The sequence below is a fragment of the Tachyglossus aculeatus genome, chromosome 5 (assembly GCF_015852505.1).
Source record: "Tachyglossus aculeatus isolate mTacAcu1 chromosome 5, mTacAcu1.pri, whole genome shotgun sequence".
NCBI lineage: Eukaryota > Metazoa > Chordata > Mammalia > Monotremata > Tachyglossidae > Tachyglossus > Tachyglossus aculeatus.
In genome coordinates, this window is record NC_052070.1 from 36,857,778 (window position 1) to 36,882,805 (window position 25,028).

At 49.8% G+C, this 25,028-nt stretch overlaps 1 protein-coding gene across 1 annotated transcript in view; it reads right to left on the reverse strand.

Annotated features, from left to right (window-relative positions):
- CELA3B (chymotrypsin like elastase 3B) overlaps nucleotides 1-25,028 on the reverse strand; it is a 42,835-nt gene that overhangs the window by 9,896 nt on the left and 7,911 nt on the right. The window lies entirely within an intron of this gene.

A 25,028-nucleotide genomic window follows, 5' to 3' on the forward strand; every position in this document is an offset into this window, starting at 1 on the left:
CCCAGAAGTGAAGCAAGCAGGGGGCCTAGTTCCTGGCTTTTCTAAGATGGACTCTTGGGTAGCCGCCACCCTCTTCCTGGGCTCCACACCCACCCCAGTTGGGAGACAGCGGAAGCAAGAACACTGTCCTGAGCTCCCTAAGGTGGGGTCTGGGGCAGCTCCCGTGCCCCTGTGCCCTTTCCCTTGTCACTCCCGCCAACCTCCCACTCCCACCACCCCTGCCACCCTCTCTTTCTGGGCAGCCTCCAGCCTGTGGAAGGGGCCAGAAGATCCTGCCTGGTCTGAAATCAAGGAGGAGAGGGCCTGGAGTGGCCAGTGGGGAGCTATGCCCAGAGAGTGGAGAGCAGCGACAGAGGAGTAGGGTGAGGGATGTTGTACAAGGGCAGAGGAGGGGTGGTTCCCAAAAGAAGAAGGCAGAGGTGCCCCTCAAGACCACATGATCCAAGCATCCGCCCCGCTCCTCCGCGAGCTCTCTGCTTTCCCTGGAGTCCAGGCCGGGCTGACCCTCACCCTCCCATCTGTCCACACTCTCTCTCCAGGTGCCACTGACCCCTCCCCTTCCCCAGCCAGTGGCCCGGGAATCCCTGGTCCCAGGGAGGCAGAGGGGACCACGGGTAGTCCGGACCCCAAGCAGGCCAACAGGGATGGAGAGCGAGCAGTGGGCGGGGGGTTGTCTTCCTCACCGAGCTCCACGAGCAGCAGGGAAGCCAACAGCGACAACATGGTGGCCAGTTGGCCGGCCGGGCCCCAGTGCACATTAATATAGGGGAGGAGGCGTGGCCAAGGGTCCAGCCCAGTTGATGAGACCTTTTGCAGGTGGTCGGTCGAAGGCCACCCGCCGGCCTGCCTGCCAGCTGCCAGACCCGGGGCCCAGCCTGCCCAAGGCCCTGACCTTGGGCACAGGGCTGGACACTGACAACCTCTTTCTCACAGCTCCTACACCCATCCCGGGCATAGCCCGGCTCCAGTTCTGGGACCTGCCTGTGGAAAAAGCCCCGCTCTCTCCAGTGAGCCAGTTCCCCATCCCCCCAGAGGTTATGGCCACCCTTGCCAATTTCAGAGCCCGCTTGGGCCAGCTCTGGGTGGCAGCCCTACAGAGAGATTCCAGTGAAGGAGCTGGGAGGTGGTGGGCATCATCCAGCAGGAACCTGAGCTCAGGCCAGTGTTCCCCTCCCTGCCCCATCTGTCTCTGTCTCTGTCTCCGCTTGCTCTGCCATAATAATAATAATGGCATTTGTTAAGCACTTACTATGTGCAAAGCACTGTTCTAAGCGCTGGGGAGGTTACAAGGTGATCAGGTTGTCCCACGGGGGGCTCACAGTTTTAATCCTCATTTTACAGATGAGGTAACCAAGGCCCAGAGAAGTGAAGTGACTCTCCCAAAGTCACACAGCTGACAGTTGGCGGAGCTGGGATTTGAACACACCACCTCAGACTCCAAAGCCCGGGCTCTTTCCACTGAGCCACGTCACTTCTCAGATACACACACATATACGTAGTAGTCGGTCAGTCAACAGTCTGAGCGCTCAGCGTGTGCCCGGCACCATACTCAGAGCCTGGGAGAGAGAACGGTAAACAATAATAATGATAATAATAATGATGGCATTTATTAAGCGCTTACTATGTGCAAAGCACTGTTCTAAGTGCTGTGGAGGTTACAAGGTGATCAGGTTGTCCCACGGGGGGGGCTCACAGTTTTAATCCTCATTTTACAGATGAGGTAACCGAGGCCCAGAGAAGTGAAGTGACTCGCCCAAAGTCACACAGCTGACAGCCGGTGGAGCCGGGGTTTGAACCCACGACCCCAGACTCTAAAGCCCGGGCTCTTTCCACTGAGCCACGCCGCTTCTCAGGTACACACACATACACGTAGTAATCGGTCAGTCAACAGTCCGAGCGCTTAGCGTGTGCCCGGCGTCGAACTCAGAGCCTGGGAGGGGATGAGAGAACGATAAAGAGACACACAACCCCTGCCGAGCCGGGGAGAGGACGAGAGAACGATGTCATCCTCTGGTTTGGCTTTTTCCTTTTTTCCGGAGGTGATGTCCTGGACGGGGGGCTGATAGAGGGTTGGAGGAGTTGAGAAAAGAGGGAAATGGGAAGGGAAGTGGGGAGGAAAAGGGAGAAAAGGGAAGAAAAGAAAGGGAAGGGGGAGGAGAAGGAGCAGGAATTAGGAGTGAGGAGGGAGCACAGGTTTGGAGGGAGTGTTGAGGACAAGGGAGCAGGAAGCAGCCTCTACAGTCCAGAAAGGCTTTCATGGAGGTTTGGAAGAACCAGGAGATTCTTGCCTGCATTAGAAGCAGCGTGGTGTAGTGGAAAGAGCCTGGGCCTGGGAGTTAGAGGACCTGGGTTCTAATCCTGACTCTGCTACTTGCTTACGATGTGACCTTAGGCAAGTCATTTCACATCTTTATGGTTCAGTTTCCTCCTCTGTGAAATAATCATCATAATGGTGGCATTTATTAAGCGCTTACTATGTGCAAAGCACTGTTCTAAGCTCTGGGGAGGATACAAGGTGATCAGGTTGTCCCACAGTCACAGTCTTAATCCCCATTTTACAGATGAGGGAACTGAGGCACAGAGAAGTTAAGTGAATTGCCCCAAGTCACACAGCTGACAAGTGACGGAGTAGGGATTTGAACCCATGGCCTCTGACTCCAAAGCCCATGCTCTTTCCACCGCGCCACGCTGCAATCAATAGGTCATATTTGGTCATGGGTTCAAATCCCAGTTCCGCCGCTTGTCAGCTGTGTGACTTTTGGCAAGTCACTTCACTTCTCTGTGCCTCAGTTACCTCATCTGTAAAATGGGGATTAATATCGTGAGCCCCACACGGGACAACCTGATCACCTTGTATCCTCCCCAGTGCTTAGAACAGTGCTTTGCACATAGAAGGCGCTTAACAAATACCAAAATTATTATTATTATTATTGAGTGTCTACTATGTGCAAAGCACTGTACTAAGCACTTGGTAGAGCACAACAGAACAGAGTTAGTAGAGGTGTTTCCTGCCTAGAACGAGCTTAGAGTCTAGTCAGGGAGACGGACATTAAGAAATAAATTACGGATTTGTACATAAGTGCTGTGGAGCTGAAGGTTGGGTGAATAAAGGGGGCAAATTCATTCATTCATTCAATCGTATTTATTGAGCGCTTACTGTGTGCACAGCACTGTACTAAGCGCTTGGGAAGTACAAGTTGGCAAATCCAAGTGCAAGGGCATCAAAGAAGGGAGTGAGAGAAGAGGAAATAAGGGCCTAATCAGGGAAGGCCTCTGGTGAAGTGGGTTCTAATCCTGGATCCACCACTTGCCTGCTGTGCGACCATGGGTAAGTCACTTCACTTCTCTGTGCCTCAGTTAACTCATCTGTAAAATGGGGACTGAGACTGGGAGCCCCACATGGGACAGGGACCTAAATTGCTTTTATCCACCCCAGTGCTTAGTAGAGTGCCTGGCACGTAATAAGCGCTTAACAAATATCCAGCGCCTAGAACTTTTCTTGGCACGTAGTAAGTGCATAACAAATACCATAATTATTATTATTATTATGTGATTTTAATAAGGCTCTGAAGGTGGGGAAAGTGATCATTTGTCGGATAGGAAGAGGGAGGACATTCCAGGTCAGAGGCGGGATTTGTGCGAGGGGTGGTGGTGAGATAGATGAGGTACAATGAGTAGGTTGGCAACCCAGTGCTTAGAATAGTGCTTTGCACATAGTAAGCACTTAATAAGTGCTATTATTATTATTATTATTATTATTATTATTATTATTATTATTAAAGGAGCAGAGTGTGAGGGCTGGGTTGTACTAGGAGAGCAGTGTGGTGGGGGTTATTCATTCATTCATTCAATCATTCAGTCATATTTGTTGAGCACTTACTGTGTGCAGAGCACTGTACTAAGCACTTGGAAAGTACAATGTAGCAAAAAAGAGAGACAATCCCTGCTCACGATGGGCTCACAGTCTAAAGCTGGGGAGACAGACATCAATACAGTAAACAGGCTTCAATATAAATAAATTATCCATATATACACAAAAGTGCTGTGGGGCGGGGGGAAGGGGGAAGAGCCAAGGGAGTGAGTTGTGGTGACGCGGAATGGAGAGGGGGCTGAGGAAAAGCGGGGCTTCCCAGGGAAGGCCTTTTCGAGGAGGGGGCCTTGAGTAGGGTTTTGAAAGGGGGAAGAGTGATAGTTTGGCGGATTTGAGGAGGGAGGGCATTCATTCATTCATTCCATTGTATTTATTGAGTGCTTACTGTGTGCAGAGCACTGTACTAAGCTCTTGGGAAGTACAAGTTGGCAACAGATAGAGATGGTCCCTACCCAACAGCGAGCTCACAGTCGAGAAGGGGGAGACAGACAACAAAACAAAACATTGACAAAATAAAATAAATAGATAAATATCTATTACCTCTGACTCCAAAGCCCGGGCTCTTTCATTCATTCGAAACAAGATAAAATGAATAGAACAAATATGTACAATTAAAATAAATGGAGTAATAAATATGTATAAACATATATGCGTATATATCATATTTATTGAGCACTCACTGCGTTCAGAGCACCGGATTAAGCGCTTGGAAAGTACAATTCGGCAACAATTCGGCCAAGACGGGTCCCTTTTCCAGGGCCTGAGAGTTGACCCTGCAGACAAGTTGACCTTGCGGGGAGGTTTAACCCAGCTATAGAATTAGAGAAGCAGCGTGGCTCAGTGGAAAGAGCACGGGCTTTGGAGTCAGAGGTCATGGGTTCAAATTCCGACTCCACCACATGTCTGCTGTGTGACCTTGGGCAAGTCACTTAACTTCTCTGAGCCTCAGTTCCCTCATCTGTAAAATGGGGATTAAGACTGTGAGCCCCACGTGGGACAACTTGATCACCTTGTATCCCCCCAGCACTTAGAACAGTGCTCTGCACATAGTAAGCACTTAATAAATGCCATCAAAAAGAAAAAATTAAGGGTCCTGGGTCTTCTCAGTTCCACAGTCAAGTCAGACAGAACCAGTTCCCTGCACAGAGACCCAGGTCCTGTTTTGAGAACCAGCCTCCATACCTAGAGTGGCAGCCTTGTCTTAATCAATCAATCAATCGCATTTATTGAGCTCTTACTGTGTGCAGAGCATTGTACTAAGCGCTTGGGAAGTACAAGTTGGGAACATGTAGAGGCAGTCCCTACCCAACAGTGGGCTCACAGTCTAGAAGGGGGAGACAGACAACAAAACCAAACATATTAACAAAATAAAATAAATAGAATAGATATGTACAAGTAAAATAAATAAATAGAGTAATAAGTATGTGCAAACATATATACATATATGCAAGTGCTGTGGGGAAGGGAAGGAGGTAAGGTTGGAGGGATAGAGAGGAGGAGGAGGGGGAGAGGAAGGAGGGGGCTCAGTGTGGGAAGGCCTCCTGGAGGAGGTGAGCTCTCAGTAGGGCCTTGAAGGGAGGAAGAGAGCTAGCTTGGCAGATGGGCAGAGGGAGGAGGGCATTCCAGGCCAGGGGGATGACGTGGGCCGGGGATCGACGGCGGGACAGGCGAGAACGAGGCTCGGTGAGGAGATTAGCGGCGGAGGAGCGGAGGGTGCGGGCTGGGCTGGAGAAGGAGAGAAGGGAGGTGAGGTAGGAAGGGGCGAGGGGATGGACAACCTGGAAGCCCAGGGTGAGGAGTTTCTGCCTGATGCGCAGATTGATTGGTAGCCACTGGAGATTTCTGAGGAGGGGAGTAACATGCCCAGAGAGTTTCTGGACAAAGACAACCCGGGCAGCGGCGTGAAGTATGGATTGAAGTGGGGAGAGACACGAGGATGGGAGATCGGAGAGGAGGCTGATACAGTCGTCCAGACGGGATAGGAAGAGAGCTTGAACGAGCAGGGTAACGGTTTGGATGGAGAGGAAAGGGCGGATCTTGGCAATGTTGCGGAGCTGAGACCGGCAGGTTTTGGTGACGGCTTGGATGTGAGGGGTGAATGAGAGAGCAGAGTCGAGGATGACACCAAGTTTGCGGGCCTGTGAGACGGGAAGGATGGTAGTGCCGTCAACAGAGATGGGAAAGTCAGGGAGAGGGCAGGGTTTGGGAGGGAAGACAAGGAGTTCAGTCTTAGACATGTTGAATTTTAGGTGGCAGGCAGACATACAGATGGAGATGTCCTGAAGGCAGGAGGAGATATGTGTCTGGAGGGAGGGGGAGAGAGCAGGGGCAGAGATGTAGATTTAGGTGTCATCAGCATAGAGATGATAGTTGAAGCCGTGGGAGCGAATGAGGTCACCAAGGGATTGCGTGTAGATCGAGAACAGAAGGGGACCAAGCACGGAACCTTGGGGAACCCCCACAGTAAGAGGATGGGAGGGGGAGGAGGAGCCTGAAAAAGAGACTGAGAATGAATGACCAGAGAGATAAGAGGAGAACCAGGAGAGGACGGAGTCTGTGAAGCCAAGGTTGGATAGCGTGTTGAGGAGAAGGGAGTGGTCCACAGTGTCGAAGGCATCAATAGCATCAAAATAGATAAATAGAATTATAGATACATATGCATCATTAATAAAATAAATAGAATAATGAACATGTACAAATATACACAAGTGCTGTGGGCCAGGGAAGGGGTGGGCTAGAGTAGAGGGAGGAAGTAGGGGCGACAGAGAGGGAAGGAGGAGCAGAGGAAAGGGGGGGCTCAGTCTGGGAAGGCCTCTTGGAGGAGGTGAGCTCTCATTAGGGCTTTGAAGGGGGTAAGAGAGCTACTTTGGCAGATGTGCAGAGAGAGTGCATTCCGGGCCGGAGGTAGGATGTAGGCTGGGGGTTAATGGCGGGACAGGCGAGAATGAGGCCCAGTGAGGAGGTTAGCGCCAGAGGAGCGGAGGGTGCAGGCTGGGATGGAGAAGGAGAGTAGGGAGGTTGAAGGGGGCAAGGTGATTGAGTACTTTAAAGCCCTTGGAGGGTCTTGAGGAGTCAGGAAAGGTGGACTAAATGTTTTTTCCACACACTTTGCTCTTCTAATGCCATCCTACTCGATTTCGTCTATCTTGCCACCGACCTCTCACCCATGTCCTGTCTCTGGCCTGGAATAATAATAATAATATTTGTTAAGCTCTTACTATGTGCAAAGCACTGCTCTAAGCGCTTGGGGAATTCAAAGTAATCAGGTTGTCCCACGTGGGGCTCACAGTCTTAAACCCCATACTGCAGAGGAGGGAACTGAGGGCCAGAGAAGTTAAGTGGCTTGCCCAAGGTCACACAGCTGACAGGTGGATTCAAACCCATGATCTCTGACTCCCAAGTCCATGCTCTTTCCACTGAGCCATGATGCTTCTCTGTCCTCCCTCTACCTGTCCCTCCTACAGACAATTACTCCCCCACCTTCAAGAGGCCTTTCATTCATTCATTCATTCAATCGTATTTATTGAGCGCTTACTGTGTGCAGAGCACTGTACTAAGGGATTGGGAAGTACAAGTTGGCAACATATTCATTCATTCATTCATTCAATTGTATTTATTGAGCGCTTACTGTGTGCAGAGCACTGTACTAAGCGCTTGGGAAGTACAAGTCGGCAGCATATAGAGACGGTCCCTACCCAACAACGGGCTCACCGTCTAGAAGGGGGAGACGGACAACAAAACAAAACATGTGGACAGGTGTCAAGTCATCAGAACAAATAGAAATAAAGCTGGATGTACATCATTAACAAAATAAATAGAATAGTAAATATGTACAAGTCAAATAAATGGAGTAATAATACTGTACAAACATATATATACAAGTGCTGTGGGGAGGGGAAGGAGGTAGGGCGGGGGGATGGGGAGGAGGAGAGGAGAAAGGGGGCTCAGTCTGGGAAGGCCTCTTGGAGGAGGTGAGCTCTCGTGTCTGACTCCCCCTCCATTCAATTCATCTTATTTATTGAGCGCTTACTGGGAGCACAGCACTGTACTATAAACAATAAACTATGAACAATAAACAGACACGTTTCCTGCTTTCATTGAGTTCACAGTCTAGAGACACAGACTGTCTCAAAGCAGACATAGTGATAATAAAAATAATGGCATCTGCCAAGCACCTACTCTGTGCCAGGCACTGTTCCAAGCGCTGGGGTGGATACAAGATATAGAGATGGTCCCTACCCAACAGTGGGCTCACAGTTTAGGCCCTTATTTCTTTTTCTCCCCCCCTCTTCTGCATTGCCCTGATTTGCTGCTTTCATTCACCACTGCTTCAACGAGGCCCAGCCTGTATCAGCCTCCTCTCCGATCTCCCATCCTCTTGTCTCTCCCCACTTTCAATCCATACTTCACACCGCTGCCTGGATTGTCTTTGTCCAGAAACGCTCTGGGCATGTTACTCCCCTCCTCAAAAATCTCCAGTGGCTACCAATCAACCTGCGCATCAGGCAGAAACTCTTCACCCTGGGCTTCAAGTCTGTCCATCCCCTCGCCCCCTCCTACCTCACCTCCCTTCTCTCCTTCTACAGCTCAGCCCACACCCTCTGCTCCTCTGCCGCTAATCTCCTCACTGTGCCTCATCATTCTCGCCTGTCCCGCCATCGACCACCAGCCCACGTCCTCCCCCGGGCCTGGAATGCCCTCCCTCTGCCCATCCACCAAGCTAGCTCTCTTCCTCCCTTCAACGTCCTACTGAGAGCTCACCTCCTCCAGGAGGCCTTCCCAGACTGAGCCCCCTCCTTCCTCTCCCCCTCCTCCCCCTCTCCATCCCCCCGCCTTACCTCCTTCCCTACCCCACAGCACCTGTATATATGTATATATGTTTGTACGTATTTATTACACTATTTATTTATTTTGCTTGTACATATCTATTCTATTTATTTTATTTTGCTAATCTGTTTTGTTTTGTTCTCTGTCTCCCCCTTCTAGACTGTGAGCCCACTGTTGGGTAGGGACCGTCTCTATATGTTGCCAACTTGGACTTCCCAAGCGCTTACTCCAGTGCTCTGCACACAGTAAGCGCTCAATAAATACGATTGATTGATTCCCAACTTGTACTTCCCAAGCGCTTAGTCCAGTGCTCTGCACACAGTAAGCGCTCAATAAATACGATTGATTGATTGATTGATTGAGGAGATTAGCAGCCCCAGAGGAGTGGGAGGGTGCGGGATGGGCTCCATCCTGCTCCTTCCGGCAGGCTCGGTCCAGGCTTTGGCTCTTGAGAAGGGAAGGAAGGGAAGGAAGGGAGAGGAGAACTCGGGAATGCCTCAAGTTGGCCAGTCAAGGGCTCCCAACCACTTGGGTTGTAATCCCCTAGTCCACCACCAGGTGGCGGCGGAGTATCATGCGTGGCTGTTCGGAGCGGGACTCAATTAATGGTATTCATTCATTCATTCATTCATTCAATCGTATTTATTAATAATAATAACAATAATAATAATAATGGCATTTGTTAAGCGCTTACTATGTGCAAAGCACTGTTCTAAGCGCTGGGGGGGGGGATACAAGGTGCTCAGGTCCCAAGTGGGGCTCACAGTCTTAATCCTCATTTTACAGATGGAGTAACTGAGGCTCAGAGAAGTGAAGTGACTTGCCCGAGGTCACACAGCAGACGTGTGGCGGAGCTGGGATTCGAACCCATGACCTCTGACTCCAAAGCCCGGGCTCTTTCCACTGAACCACTCTGCTTCTCAAGCAGAGTGCGCTTACTGTGTGCAGAGCACTGGACTAATCAATCAATCAATCGTATTTATTGAGCTCTTACTGTGTGCAGAGCACTGGACTAAGCGCTTGGGAAGTCCAAGTTGGCAACATCTAGAGACGGTCCCTACCCAACAGCGGGCTCACAGTCGAGAAGGGGGAGACAGACAACAAAACAAAACGTAGAAACCAAATAAAATAAATAGAATAATAATAATGATGATGGTATTCGTTAAGCACTTCCTATGTGCAGAGCACTGTTCTAAGCACTGGGGAGGTTACAAGGTGAGCAGGTGGTCCCACAGGGGGCTCACAGTTTTAATCCCCATTTTACAGATGAGGTAACTGAGGCACAGAGAAGTGAAGTCACTTGCCCAAAGTCACACAGCTGACAGCTGGTGGGGCCGGAATTTGAACCCATGACCTCTGACTCCAAAGCCCGGGCTCTTTCCACTGAGCCACGCTGCTTCTCCAAAGGATAAATATGGACAAGAAAAATAAATAAATAAATAGAGTAATCTCTATGTACAAACATATATAATACGTACAAACATATATAATATGTACAACCATAGATGAGCACTTGGGAGAATAATAATAGCAATAATAATGATAATAATTCATTCATTCAATAGTATTTATTGAGCGCTTACTGTGTGCAGAGCACTGTACTAAGCTCTTGGGAAGCACGAGACAGCAACATATAATGATGATGGCATTTTTTAAGCGCCTACTATGTGACAAGCACTGTTCTAAGCGCTGGGGGAGATACAAGGTGATCAGGTTGTCCCACGTGAGGCTCACACTCATACTCCGCATTTTACAGATGAGGTCACTGAGGCAGAGAAGTGAAGTGACTTGCCCAAGGTCTCACAGCAGACAAGTGGCTGAGCCGGGATTAGAACCCACTGCCTCTGACTCCCAAGCCCGGACTCTTTCCACTAAGCCACGCTGCTTCCGTACTGAGCCCTTGGGAGAGTGATAATAATAATATTCATTCATTCATTCAATCATATTTATTGAGCGCTTACTGTGTGCAGAGCACTGTACTAAGCGCTTGGGAAGTATTTGTTAAGCGCCTACTATGTGCCGAGCACTGTTCTAAGCACTGGGGAAGATACAGGGTGATCGGGTTGTCCCACGTGAGGCTCACAGTCTTACTCCCCATTTTATAGATAAGGTCACTGAGGCACAGAGAAGTTAAGTGACTTGCCCAAGGTCACACAGCAGACAAGTGGCCGAGCCGGGATTAGAACTCACGACCTCTGACTCCCAAGCCCGTGCTCTTTCCACTAAGCCACGCCGCTTCTCTACAACAACAAGAGTTGACAGACATGTTATCTATCCACAAGGAGCTTAAGTCTAGAGGGGGAGACAGACATTGACATAAATAAATTACCAATATCAATCAATGCTATTTATTGAGCACTTACTGTGTGCTGAGCACTGTACTAAGTGCTTGGGAGAGCACAAAATAACAAAGTTGACAGACACGTTTACTACCCACAAGGAGCTTAAGTCTAATAATAATAATAATCATAATAATAATAATGTTGGTATTTGTAGAGAAGCAGCGTGGTTCAGTGGAAAGAGGACGGGCTTTGGAGTCAGAGGTCATGGGTTCGAATCCCGGCTCCACCACATGTCTGCTGTGTGACCTTGGGCAAGTCACTTAACTTCTCTGAGCCTCAGTTTCCTCATCTGTAAAATGGGGATGAAGACTGTGAGCCCCACGTGGGACAACCTGATCACCCTGTATCCTCCCCAGCGCTTAGAACAGTGCTTTGCACATAGTAAGCGCTTAACAAATGCCAATTATTATTATTATTATTATTAAGTGCTTACTATGTGCAAAGCACTGTTCTAAGTGCCGGGGTAGATACATGGCAATCAGGTTGTCCCACATGGGGCTCACAGTCTTAATCCCCATTTTACAGATGAGGTAACTGAGGCCCGGAGAAGTGAAGTGACTTGCCCAAAGTCACACAGCTGAGAAGTGGCGGAGCGAGGATTAGAACCCACAACCTCTGACTCCCAAGCCCGGGCTCTTCCCACTAAGCCTCGCTGCTTCTCTAGAGGGGGAGGCAGACATTAATATAAATAAATTACCAATATCAATCAGTGGTATTTATTGAGCACTTACTGTGTGCAGAGCACTGTACTAAGCGCTTGGGAAGGCGACAACAGAGTTGGCAGACACGTTCCATGCCTATAAGGAGCTTACAGCCTAGAGGGGGACGCAGACATTAATATAGATAAATAAATTATGGATATTCATTCAATCATACTTACTGAGTGCTCTGTTCTGAGCTTTTAGACTGTGAGCCCACTGTTGGGTAGGGACCGTCTCTATATGTTGCCAACTTGTACTTCCCAAGCGCTTAGTACAGTGCTCTGCACACAGTAAGCGCTCAATAAATACGATTGATTGATTGGGAGAGTACACTATAACAAAAAACAGACATATTCCCTACTCACAACGAGCTTACGGTCTAGAGTAAACTCGTGGATAGGATTAGACCGTCTCCATATGTTGCCAACTTGTCCTTCCCAAGCGCTTAGTACAGTGCTCTGCACACAGTAAGCGCTCAATAAAGACGATTGAATGAATGAATGAATTAGTGGAGTACTAGGATATGAATGAATAAATGAATTAGAGTAAATTTGTCTAGGATATGTACGTTAAGTGCTGGGGGCTGAGGGTGAGGTGAATAAAGAGTGCAAATCCAAGCACTTAGTACAGTGCCAAGCGCTTAGTACAGTGCTCTGCACACAGTAAGCGCTCAATAAATACGCTTCAAGGCCCTACTGAGAGCTCACCTCCTCCAGGAGGCCTTCCCAGACTGAGCCCCCTTCTTCCTCTCCCCCTCCTACCCCTCTTCACCCCACCTTACCTCCTTCCCTTCCCCACAGCACCTGTATATAATATATGGATATATGTTTGCACATATTTATTACTCTATTTATTTATTTATCTTACTTGTACATATTTATTCTATTTATTTCATTTTGTTAATATGTTTTGTTTTGTTCTCTGTCTCCCCCTTCTAGACTGTGAGCCCACTGTTGGGTAGGGACTGTCTCTATATGTTGCTGACTTGTACTTCCCAAGCGCTTGGTACAGTGCTCTGCACACAGTAAGCGCTCAATAAATATGATTGATTGATTGATTGATTGATTGATTGATTGATTGATTGAATGAATGAAGTGCAGAGCAAGGAATGGGAGGAGGGGATGCAGATGCTATTCTGACACGGACTTTCACAGATGGGGTCACTTCTGTCTTTAGCTCCTCCTGCCCCACAATGGCCCGTTGGGGCCCCCAGGAGCTCCAGGATGAGGGAAACCTAGGGACAGGTTTGCGCTTGTACTTCCCAAGCGCTTAGTACAGTGCTCTGCACACAGTAAGCGCTCAATAAATACGATTGATTGATTGATTGATTGATTGATTGACAGGGACTCTCACCAACCTATCTCGTTCGACCCCAGAGCTTAGCACAGGGCTTGGCACATAGTAAGCACATACTGGTTATTATTATCATCGTTCTTAGTATCATTATTACCGGGAAGGACACCAAGACAGTAAGCCAATAATAATAGCAATAATAATGTTGGTATTTGTTAAGCGCTTACTATGTGCCGAGCACTGTTCTAAGCGCTGGGGGGTTACAAGGTCTGAGCCCGTTGTTGGGTAGGGACCATCTCTATATGTTGCCAAATTGTACTTCCCAAGCGCTTAGTACAGTCCTCTGCACACAGTAAGTGCTCAATAAATACCATTGAATGAATGAAGGTTGTCCCACATGGGACTCGCCGTCTTAATCTTATGTTGCCAACTTGTACTTCCCAAGCGCTTAGTACAGTGCTCTGCACACAGTAAGTGCTCAATAAATACGATTGATTGATTGATTGATTGATTAATCCCCATTTTACAGATGAGGGAACTGAGGCACAGAGGAGTTAAGTGACTTGCCCAAAGTCACGCAGTTGACAAGTGGCAGAGTAGGGATTAGAACCCATGACCTCTGACTCTTTCCGCTGAGCCACGCTGCTTCTCTAGCCCATGGAAGAGTGGAGAGCATTGGGGGAAGACAGGGTGGCTATCTAGTGTCTTCATGAGCAGCAGCGTGGCTCAGTGGAAAGAGTCAGAGGTCATGGGTTCTAATCCCGGCTCCACCAATTGTCAGCTGTGTGACTTTGGGCAAGTTACTTCACTTTGGGCCTCAGTTCCCTCATCTGTAAAATGGGGATGAAGACTGTGAACCCCCCGTGGGACAACCTGATCACTTTGTAACCTCCCCAGTGCTTAGAGCAGTGCTTTGCACATAGTAAGCACTTAATAAATGTCATTATTATTATTATTATGAGCAGGACACCCCCACACCCTCAAGAGTCAGGCAGAGGAGTAAAGATTGGTACTTCCCAAAAGGTTAGCTTTTCTCACTTTTTTCTTTTGTCTCCTTTCTTGAGGCTGAGGGGGCAACCGGAGGAGGCTACCCAGAGGAGGAGCCGGGCTTTGAGAGCACAGGGATTGAGGAAGTCAGGAAATGAGGGGGGACATTTCAAGGCCCAGGGGGCCGTGAGATGGGGTGGTCTGGAGCTGGGACACGCATGGGTGGCTGAGAGCTGCTTGGTTTGTCCAGCCCAATCATCATCATCATCACCAATCGTATTTATTGTATAAATCGTATTTATTTACGTATAAATTGTATTTATTAATAATAATGATGGCATTTATTAAGCGCTTACTATGCGCAAGGCACTGTTCTAAGCGCTGGGGAGGTTAGGGCAGGGACCGTCTCTCTATGTTGCCAACTTGTACTTCCCAAGTGCTTAGTACAGAACTGAGGCCCAGAGAAGTGAAGTGACTTGCCCAAAGTCGCACAACTGATAAGTGTGAGCCCACTGTTGGGTTGGGACCGTCTCTATATGTTGCCAACTTGTACTTCCCAAGTGCTTAGTACCGTGCTCTGCACACAGTAAGCGCTCAATAAATACGATTGACTGATTGATTGATTGAATAAATACGATTGAATGAATGAATGAATACAAGGCGATCAGGTTGTCCCACGGGGGGCTCACAGTCTTCATCCCCGTTTTACAGATGAGGGAACTGTGGCCCAGAGAAGTGAAGCGACTTGCCCAAAGTCACGCAGCTGACAAGTGGCGGAGCCGGGATTTGAACCCATGACCTCTGACTTCAAAACCCGGGCTCTTCCCAGTGCTTAGGGGAGCGGCGGCCCGGAGTGGGGCAGGGGGTCGGGGGCAGGAGGCGGCCGGAATCTGGTCCCGCTGGCTCGGTGTTCTCACTCTCTGCCAGCCAGGAAAGGGGCTTGGGCACCACGCCAATCCGGCCTGGGTCGGAGCTGGGGTTTTCCGCTCCAGGACGTCTGCTTCCTGCCAGGGCCACCTGAGGGTCGGAGGTCAGAGCTGGCGTTGGGGCGGACCTTGCTGGGGCCGGAGGAGCAGGAAGCAGAAGGGATGTTGAGATATTGTTCACAGTGAGGCCCAGCCGGTCAGTCCCCGGGAGCCTGTGGGATACAGCAGGACAGGAGATGCCCACTGTTGGGTAGGGACCGTCTCTATATGTTGCCAACTTGCACTTCCCAAGCGCTTAGTACAGTGCTCTGCACACAGTAAGCGCTCAATAAATACGATTGATTGATTGATTGATTGATTGTGAGCCCACTGTTGGGTAGGGACCGTCTCTATATGTTGCCAACTAGTACTTCCCAAGCGCTTAGTCCAGTGCTCTGCACACAGTAAGCGCTCAATAAATACGATTGATTGATTGTGAGCCCACTGTTGGGTAGGGACTGTCTCTATATGTTGCCAACTTGTACTTCCTAAGTGCTTAGTCCAGTGCTCTGCACACAGTAAGCGCTCAATAAATACAATTGATTGATTGATTGATTGAGATGCTTCAGGACTGGGGCTTCCAGGGCTGGGGCTTCCCCCTCCTCCCTCTCCCCCTTACCTCCTTCCCTTCCCCACAGCACCTGTATATATGTTTGTTCGTGTTTATTACTCCACTTATTTATTTATTCTACTTGTACATATCTATTCTATTTATTTTATTTTGTTAATACGTTTGGTTTTGTTGTCTGTCTCCCCCTTCTAGACTGTGAGCCCACTGTTGGGTAGGGACCGTCTCTATATGTTGCCAACTTGGACTTCCCAAGCGTTTAGTACAGTGCTCCGCACACAGTAAGCACTCAATAAATACGATTGATTGATTGATTCTGGGGGCAGACTCTGGGGATTGGTGGGGTCCCGTGTGGTGTCACCAGCAGCTGAGTAGAGGTTGGGCTCAGCTCCCCAACCTCTTCCATTCATTCATTCATTCATTCAATCAATCGTATTTATTGAATGCTTACGGTGTGCAGAGCACTGGACAAAGCGCTTGGGAAGTACAAGTTGGCAACATAGAGAGACGGTCCCTACCCAACAGCGGGCTCACAGGCTAGAAGGGGGAGACAGACAACAGAACAAAACATATTAACAAAATAAAATAAATAGAATAAATATGTACAAGTAAAATAAATAGAGTAATAAATATGTACAAACATATATACATTCATTCATTCAATCGTATTTATTGAGCGCTTACTGTGTGCAGAGCACTGTACGAAGCGCTTGGGAAGTACAAGTTGGCAACATAGAGATACGGTCTCTACCCAACAGCGGGCTCACAGGCTAGAAGGGGGAGACAGACAACAGAACAAAACCTATTAACAAAATAAAATAAATAGAATAAATATGTACAAGTAAAATAAATAGAGTAATAAATATGTACAAACATATATACACTCATTCATTCAATTGTATTTATTGAGCGCTTACTGTGTGCAGAGCACTGTACTACGCGCTTGGGAAGTAGAAGTTGGCAACAGATAGAGATGGTCCCTACCCAACAGTGGGCTCACAGTCTAGAATAATAATAAAATAATAATAATAATAATAATAATAATAATGGCATTTATTAAGTGCTTACTATGTGCAAAGCACTGTTCTAAGCACTGGGGAGGTTACAGGGTGATCGGGTTGTCCCAGGGGGACTCACAGTTTTAATCCCCATTTTACAGATGAGGTAACTGAGGCACAGAGAAGTTAAATGACTTGCCCAAAGTCACACAGCTGACAACAGGCAGATCCGGGATTTGAACCCATGACCTCTGACTCCAAAGCCCGGTCTCTTTCCACCGAGCCACGCTGCTTCTCCTAGAAGAGTAACAAATATGTACAAACATGTATACATTCATTCAATCTTATTTATTGAGTGCTTACTGTGTGCAGAGCACTGGACTAAGCGCTTGGGAAGTACAGATTGTTAACATAGAGAGACGGTCCCTACCCGACAGCGGGCTCACAGGCTAGAAGGGGGAGACAGACAACAAAGAGTGGCCAGCCAACTACGGCTCAAATGACTTCCCTTCCCTCCCATCCTTTCCTTTCTGGTCTCCCCAACTCCCAAACAGGGTGGGTGGCTGTCCCCTCCACCCCCCACCCCCCGACCGTGTCCTCTTGGATAATCAGGAGCCCCTACTCCTTTGTGGACCCAGTATCAACAGCTCTGAGAGTTTGGAAGCTTTGGCCAGCCACCCCCTTGGGAGGCCCAGCTGACCCCACCCCTCCATCATCATCATCATCAATCGTATTTATTGAGCGCTTACTGTGTGCAGAGCACTGTACTAAGCACTTGGGAAGTACAAATTGGCAACATATAGAGACGGTCCCTACCCAACAGTGGGCTCACACAGGTGGGAACCCCATTCAGTCATTCAATCGTATTTATTGAGCGCTTACTGTGTGCAGAGCACCGGACTAAGCGCTTGGGAAGTCCAAGTTGGCAACATATAGAGACGGTCCCCACCCAACAGCGGGCTCACAGTCTAGAAGGGGGAGACAGAGAACAAAACAAAATGTATTAACAAAATAAAATAAATAGAATAAACATGGACAAATAAAATAAATGGAGTAATAAATCCGTACAAACATATATACATACAAACAGGTGCTGTGGGGAGGGGAAGGAGGTAAGGCAGGGGGGATGGGGAGGGGGAGAGGAAGGAGGAGGCTCAGTGTGGGAAGGCCTCCTGGAGGAGGTGAGCTCTCAGTTGGGTCTTGAAGGGAGGAAGAGAGCTAGCTTGGCGGGTGGGCAGAGGGAGGGCATTCCGGGCCAGGGGGAGGACGTGGGCCGGGGGTCGACGGCGGGACAGGCGAGAATGAGGCCCAGTGAGGAGATTAGCAGCGGAGGAGCGGAGGGTGAGGGCTGGGCTGGAGAAGGAGAGAAGGGAGGTGAGGGAGGAGGGGGCGAGGGGATGGACAGCCTTGAAGCCCAGGGTGAGGAGTTTCTGCCTGATGCGCAGGTTGATTGGTAGCCACTGGAGATTTTTGAGGAGGGGAGTAACATGCCCAGAGCATTTCTGGACAAAGACAATCCGGGCAGCGGCGTGACATGTGGGACAGGGGCTGTGCCCAATCTGATTATCTTGTACCTGCCCGAGTGCTTAGTACAGTACATGGCACATAGTGAGCGCTTAACAAACAGCATCACCATTGATGGTATTGTTTACTACGCACAGAGCATTGCACTAAGTCCTTGGGAGAGTTCAACAGAGTTTGCGGAAACGTTCCCTGCCCATAGTGAGCTTCACAGTCATGAGCTTACAGTCTAGAGAGAGACAGACATTAATATCATTTATAATATATAACTTAAAGATATGTACATAAGTGTAGGTAGAGACCGTCTGTATATGTTGCCAACTTGTACTTCCCAAGCACTTAGTACAGTGCTCTGCACACAGTAAGCGCTCAATAAATATGATTGAATGAATGAATGAAATACGATTGAATGAATGAATGAATGAATGAATGAATGAATGAGCAGCTTAGTGGAAAGAGCACGGGCTTGGGAGTCGGAGGACGTGGGTTCTAATCCTGGCTCCATCCTTTGTCTGCTGTGTGACCTTGGGAAGTCACTTAATTTCTCTGTACAGCAGTTTAGTGGAAAGAGCACAGGCTTGGGAGTCGGAGGACGTGGGTTCTAATCCCAGCTCCGCCATTTGTCTGCTGTGTGATCTTGGGCAAGTCACTTAACTTCTCTGTGCCTCAGTTACCTCATCTGTAAAATTGGGATTGAAAGTGTGAGCCCCACGTGGGACAACCTGATTACCCTATATCTCCCCCGTGCTTAGAACAGTGCTTGGCACATAGTAAGTGCTTAACAAATACCATTAAAAAAAAAAAAATGAGGACTGCGGGTGAACTCTGTCCCTACACCCCATGCAGACTGCTGCCCTCGGGACATGTAGCCTTCATTGGGGCTACAGCTGCTGGAAACAGCCCCCATAAAATACCATAGCCCAGCGTTGTTTGGGAACTCTGGGCAGAGAAAAATAATAACCATAATAATAATAATAATGATGCTGATGCTTGTTTACTATGCACCAAGCATTGGGTTAAGCAATGGGGTAGTTATAAAATACTCAGACTAGACACAGTTCCTGCCCTACACAGGGTTCACAGTCTAATATGGAGAGTGGATATCTGATCATTTTAACCATGAGGAAGCTGAGGCATAGAGAAGTGAAGTGACTTGCCCTAAGTCACGCAGCAGGGAAATGGCAGAGCCGGGAATAGAAGCCAGTTCTCCTAACTCCCTAGGAGAGTGATCAAGATGCCCCCTTTCTTCCAGAGCACTGATCAGTAGGTGAAAGTTAGCAATGGACCCTCGCAACCCTCCTGTAAGACAGGGAGAAAGGGTTAATGTCTCTCTTCGGGGGAAACAGGCCCACTGAGGCTCAGAAACTTGCCTGAGGTCCCCAAGCTCACCAGGGATGGACTAAGGACTCCATCTCCTCTTCAAGATTGTAAACTCATTTGGGGCAGGGGAAGAGTCTATCAACTCTTACTGTACTCTCCCAAGCCCTTAGTAAAGTGCTCTGTACACCGTAAGTGCTCAATAAATACCATTGATGATGATGATTCATTCATTCAATCACATTTATTGAGTACTTACTATATGCAGAGCACTGTACTGAGCGCTTGGGAAGTACAAATCGGCAACATATAGAGACGTTCCCTACCCAACAATGGGCGCTCACAGTCTAGAAGGGGGAGACGGACAACAAAACAAAACGAGTAGATGGGTTTCAATACCATCAGAATAAATAGAATTATGGCTATATACACACGATTACTTGAATAAATAGAGTAATAAATATGTACAAATATACACAGTGCTGTGGGGAGGGGAAGGGGGTAGGGCAGAGCAGGGCGGGAAATGGGGAGGGGAGGAGGAGAAGATTTCATTCTCTTTATGGAATCCTCCCAACCTATGGTCCCAGCAGTTGCCCAGAGAGATGCCCCCCAACCTTTCCAGCTGCTTCCCAACCCATTCCCAATCTTGACCCAGCTCTTGCCCAGCCCCAGCCCAGTCCCTGCCCGGGGTTCCCCACCCCTCCACAGGGGAGGCTTAAGGGACCCTGCTCAGCCCCCTCCCCTTCTGACCCATCTCTCAGTTTAGGCCCCCGGGGGGCTGGGGGTCGGTGGGATGGAGGAGGAGAGTGGTGTTCTTGGCTCCCTGTGAATGGAGGGCTGTTATCTGGGCTGCCAGGGAGGATGACTCACTGTGGGAAGCATATGTCATCATGCAGGCATCCAGCGTGCCACTGCTGCTCACGTCGGCCCAGAGTGAGCCCAGAGAGGGGCCAGAAGCGATGCCCAGTGGCATTTTCAAACCGTCAGGCAGGTTGGCACGGCCTCCTGGGGCGGGAGCTGGCAGCAGGTGGCCAGGTTGCCAGGTAGTGGACTCTGTCCTGAGCAACTCTGCTAGTCCTGGAGCTGGTGGTGGTCCCCACCTGGAGCAGACACTTCTGGCTGGCCCTTCCATCCTGCCCTGAGACTCAGGAGGGCTGGCCACTTTCGTCTGCCCGGGCCCAGGTCCGTGCCCACACACCTTCTGGGGCCTGGGGCAGGCTCCCCCTGGGGAGATTCAGGGCCTGCTCCCCTTCTCCTGGGCTTTCTCCCCCATGGCCGGTGCACGGCCTGCTCTGGGGGTGTGGCCGGTGGCCGGATATGAGTGGACTCTGGGTTTTCAGACCTAGACAGGGAGGAGCTGGAGGTCCAATCCAATTTGAAACCCCAAATCTCTGAGGAGCTAACTCAGCCAAGGTTATTTCTCCTGGGACGGAGGGGAGAAGGGGCAGCAGGGTGAAGGGGTGGGGGGATGGAGGGGAAGTGGGGTGAGGGGGCAGAGGGTTGGTAGGGTTGGGGGGCTGCAGAGTGGAGGGGTTGAGGGGCAGTGTAACGGAGAGGAAGTGGGGTGGAGGGCTGGTGGGATGGAGGGATGGAAGGATGACAGGGGCGATGGGAGAGAGGGGTGGAGGGGCGGAGGGGCAGTGGGGTGGAGAGGCTGAAGGGCAGCAGTGTGGAGGGCCAATAGGGCAGAGGGGTGGAGGGGCAGAGAGGTGGCAGGGAGGAGAAGCAATGGGATGGAAGGCTGGTGGGGTGGAGGAGTGGAAGACAGGGGAGTGGCAGGGATCAGGCCTCACAGGAGCTCTGACCATGTCTCCCTCTGAGGCAGAGGCCGGGGCAGAGGAGGATTCAAAGGGATGAGTGCAGAGAGGATCCACAGCTCTGGGGTAGTGCCGCGTAGGCCCAGAAGACCAGATCAGATACCACTGGGCCTGTGGGTGGGGAGGGGATGGAAGGATGGGAGGCAGGGAGGGAGGAAGGGAGGGAGAGAGGAAGGGAGAGGGAAAGGAGGGGAGAGAGGAAGGAAGGGAAGAAGAGAGGGAGGGAGACAAGGAGGGAGGAGGGAAGAAAGGAGGGAAGGCAAGCAGACGGGAAGGGAGACCCTGTTCGTTCCAGACCTGGCTCTGCATTTCCCCTTTCCATGTTGTGCGAGCCAGCGGTTTGCTGGTGGTTTGGTAGATAGATGGTCCAGGAGCCCCCAGGACTGGGGGGATTGGGGACACCTGTGGCCCCCTCGCAATCCTCCCCCACCCAGATAACAGAGACAGAACTCCCACCCATTCTCTGCCCTGCAGTCCTGGAGCCCAACCCGGAGTGTGGGGAGGTCTGGGGGACAGAACTTGGGTGGCACAGAGAGCTTCCCATCCCGGGGATCTTCCCCAGTGAGCAAGAAACCATTCTCTGGAGCCTCTTAGCCTCTTGGGGAGCCCCAGGGTGGTGCTGAGAGGTGTCCTGATGGGGTTGAGCCTCCAAGAACCGGGATCAACCACTGCCTCTCTCCCATTCCAGCGGAGGGTCTTGACCCCAGGAGGCCATGAATTTAACCCAAGCTGAAGGGAGGCAGAGACTCTCGAGAAGGGTCAGTGAGCGGGCAGCTCAGCCCCCGGGTGACCTGTCAGCTTGCGAGTCCAAGGGTCTGACTGAAAAGAAGTCCAACTGGCCCTGAGGGCCAGTTTGAGCAGGTCCTGGGGGTTCAGTATCCCAGGCCCTATTCCTGTCCCACTGACTCTCCTAGCAGAAGGAAGGAGTTAAGAGTTGGCCAGCACAGGGAGGCTTAGGCCAAATTGCTGGAAACCCAGGGAGGGATTTTCCTGTCCTGGCCTGGTGGGGTTCAGGTTTCTGGGAAGATGGAGAAATAGCAGATTCCTCCAGAAATAATCTTCCAGGAGCCAGGTAGCTATTTCCAGAGCGAGTGACTTTCCCAGACAGGAATTGCCAGTTACCCTGCATAGGGGTGGCTGCATTGTTCTGTCACTTTCAGGAAAAAGATCCTCAAGGCAGAAACCGCCCAGCCTCCTGACTTTGCCCCCTCAGCCTGCTCTGGATAGGGAGGGCCCCTCCTTGGGCTCTGACCAGAATGGTGGGGAGCATGAAGGCAGCCTCCTGCTCGCCTAGACACTGTTCCTGAGAATTTCCTCTGACCCAGTCTACTGTCCTGGGACTTCCTGCCCCTCCTCCCCTTCTGTCTCCTCTTCTCTTCAGTCCACCACCCACCCGTGTCAATTATCGCTCTCCCAATTATCTGCCCTCCTTGCGGTTTGTATGGCCCCCAAGACAGCTATCAAACAACCCATCAAAAGTACTGATGAAGCAATTACTCTGAGGAGCACTGTACTAAACCCTCGGCAAGATCCAGTGTGGCTCAGTGGAAAGAGCCCGGGCTTTGGAGTCAGGGGTCATGGGTTCAAATCCCAGCTCCACCACTTGTCAGCTGTGTGACTTTGGGCCAGTCACTTAACTTCTCTGTGCCTCAGTTACCTCATCTGGAAAATGGGGATTAAGACTGTGAGCCCCCCGTGGGACAACCTGATCACCCTGTAACCTCCCCAGCGCTTAGAACAGTGCTTTGCACATAGTAAGCGCTTACTAAATGTCATTATTATTATTATCCAATAGAGTTATCATTCATTCATTCAATCGTATTAATTGAGCGCTTACTATGTGCAGAGCACTGTACTAAGCATTTGGGAAGTACAAGTTGGCAACATATAGAGACGGTCCCTACCCAACAGTGGGCTCACAACTCTCTGGCTTCAAGGAGCTTACAATCTAGCTGGAGGAGACAAACACTAAAATAAATACATTACAGGTAATGAGAAGTAATAGAGTACGTCACTTCCATAAGTGCAACCAGGGAGGATGAGTGGCCAAGTGCTTAGGGAGATGTGGAAATGCTGAGGTGGAGATTGTAGGTGAATATAGTAGGGAGCTGAGAGTTAAAACAGGGAAGGCCTCCTAGAGAAGATTTTCATTCATTCATTCAATCCTATTTATTGAGGACTTACTGTGTGCAAAGTACTGTACCCAGTCCTTGGGAGAGTATAATACAACAATAAACTGACATATTCCCTGCCCAAAGTGATATGATTTTAGAAGGGGTTTGAAGGTAGAGTGAATTGTGGTATGTCAGATGGGAAGGGATAGAGAGTTCCAGGCCAGAGGGAGGGTGTGGGCAAAGAGTGTTAATGTCAAGAAGCGGAGAAGCAGCGTAGCTCAATGGAAAGAGCACGAGCTTGGGAGTCAGATGTCATGGGTTCAAATCCCCGCTCCATCACTTGTCAGCTGTGTGACTTTGGGCAAGTCACTTAACTTCTCTTTGCCTCAGTTACCTCATCTATACAATGGGGATTAAGACTTTGAGCCCCACGTGGGACAACCTGATTACCTTGTATCTGCCCCACAGCTTAGAACAGTGCTTGGCACATAGTAAGTGCCAAACAAATGCCATCGTTATTATTATTATTAAGATAGATGACATCGAGGCACAATGAGAAGGATGGCGTTAGAGGAGTGTAGGTTGGATTGTAGTAGATCAGTGAGATGAGGTAAGAGGGGGCAAGCTGATTGAGTGCTGCTGAGGAGTTTCTGTTTGATGTGGAAGTAGATGGGCAACCATTGGAGGTTCTTGAGGAGAGGGGAGACCGTGTGTAGGGTGACATTTTAGAAAAGCGTTTGGGGCAGCCTAGTGAAGGATGGCCTACAACGGGAAGAAGCTGCCCTACGCGGGCCTGCAGGGAGAGCTCTGGGCCGCTGGATGGTTAGTCACTGTGCGCTCATGTGTGGCGACCACGGAGCCTGTGGGGACTTTGGAGGCTGTGGGGGCCTTGGGATCCTTGGGAACCTTAGGGGCCGTGGGGGCTGCAAACCGGCTTTAAATATACATGTCCAAATCCTGAGCCCTCCCATTGCTCTTTCTCCCTCATCCCCACCTCCTATTCCTCTCTTCTGAGGCCACGCCACCCTATTCTCTAACCAGAAACCCCTTCTCACTCTGCAACTCTAGCCCCACCCGGCCCAGACTCCTCCATATACTCTTCTCCGATCACCAACCCCACCCTCGCCTCTGACTCCTTACCCACTGCCTTCAAGCCCACTCAAGGCTTCCCCGTTATTAAAAAACCATCACTCTTCCCAGCCCCACTCCCACCACAGCCTCCCCCCTCCTCCCGTTGGTCCCCCGAATCCTCTCTGCTGCTGCTCCTCTGATTGCTTCCAGGCCTTCGTCAGTTCCCTCATCTGTGAAATAGGGATTAAGGCTGTGAGCCCCAAGTGGGACATGGATCGTGTCCAACCTGATTAGCTTGTGTCTTTCTCAGTGCTTAGTTCAATACCTGGCACATAGTAAGAGCTTAACAAATATCATAAAAAAATTAACGGAACCTCAGTTAACCTGCAATCTTTAACAGGGATCCTTTATTAAAAGTTATAGGCTTCTTCTCCTTCTCCTCTTTCTTGTCCTTTCTCCTCTTTCTCTTCTTCATCCCCCTCTTACCCCTCTCCCCTTCCTTTCCTCCTCCTCCTTTGTCATTACAACCAACATTGCAATCATCCCCCCCACTCAGTCCTAAAAGCTCACAACCTTGGTGCCATCTTTGACTTCTCTTTGTCTCTGTCTTCACATTGTCTATGTCTAAATCCTACT